The sequence below is a fragment of the Nannospalax galili genome, unplaced genomic scaffold, assembly GCF_000622305.1.
Source record: "Nannospalax galili isolate Female #2095 unplaced genomic scaffold, S.galili_v1.0 scaffold111, whole genome shotgun sequence".
Lineage (NCBI taxonomy): Eukaryota > Metazoa > Chordata > Mammalia > Rodentia > Spalacidae > Nannospalax > Nannospalax galili.
Genome location: NW_008330487.1, coordinates 524,656 through 526,003, shown reverse-complemented (window position 1 = coordinate 526,003; position 1,348 = coordinate 524,656).

The following is a 1,348-nucleotide window of genomic DNA, read 5'->3' as shown; positions in this document are numbered from 1 at the left end:
ACACACACACACACACACACACACACACACACACACACAAATGTAAAATAAGAAGGCTGGAGAGATGACTCAGCAGCTAACAGCACTGGCTGCTCTTGCAGAGGACCTTGGTTTGGTTCCCAGCAACCCACATGGCAGCTAACAACCCTCTGTAACTCCAGTTCCAGGGGATCTGATGCCCTCTTCTGACCTCAAGCATTGCATGACAAGGGTGCACTTACATACATGCAGGCAATATACTCATAAAATAATTTTTTAAAAATTTTGCAAAACAAACAAATAGCTCTCTCACACACAGATGCACACAGCTTGCTGAGCCTCACACACCTATTAAAGTCCAGCGTGCCAGTCCTAGACAAATTCTTCTGCCTAGCAAAGACCAGAAGCCAAAGGCCACCTGCCTGAGGTGCCCTGGAAGGTAGGTGCTTCCCCTGGCAGCAATAGCTGGGTTTCAAGCCCTCGAAGAATCTGACAAGATGCTGCACAGACACTGGGGACCCTCCCCACACCAGCAGGGCCTCCTTCACACAGCACAGCTGGGGTGACCATTGCCCACACCTTGCCTGAGCCCCACTTCAACTGTAACCAGCATTCCCCTCAGCTATTCTGTCTGGGGCTTAACTGTGAAGTCACTCAACTCTGGGCAGGCATAGCTTGGAAATTCAGGAGATAGAGGCCACGTGTATGTAACTACATGCCCACGGAGGTCAGAAGAGGACACTAGATTCCTCTAGAACTGGAGTTATGGATGGTTGTGAGCTGCCATGTGGGTCTGGGAACCAAACCTGGGTTCTCTGCAAGAGCAGCCAGTGCTCTTAACCGCTGAGCCATCTCTCCAGCCCCATGCCCGTTTGTAGAAAAATTAAATTAATGAATTTATTTTTATGTGTTTGCTTTTCCTGCATGTATGTAAGTGCACCCATGTCATGCAATGCTCTTGGAGGCTAGAAGAGGATTTGGATCCACTGGAACTGGAGTTACACACAGTTGTTAGCTGCCGTATGGGTGCTGGGATCCACACTCAGGTCATCTGCAAGAGTAGCCAGTGTTTTTAACCTCTGAGCTATCTCTCTAGCCTGTGCCTTAGATTTTTTCCCCCAATTCTTTTATATTTCTATTTTATTTTACTTTTTATTGAACTAGGCTAGAAGAGGATTTGGATCCACTGGAACTGGAGTTACACACAGTTGTTAGCTGCCGTATGGGTGCTGGGATCCACACTCAGGTCATCTGCAAGAGTAGCCAGTGTTTTTAACCTCTGAGCTATCTCTCTAGCCTGTGCCTTAGATTTTTTCCCCCAATTCTTTTATATTTCTATTTTATTTTACTTTTTATTGAACTTTTGCTA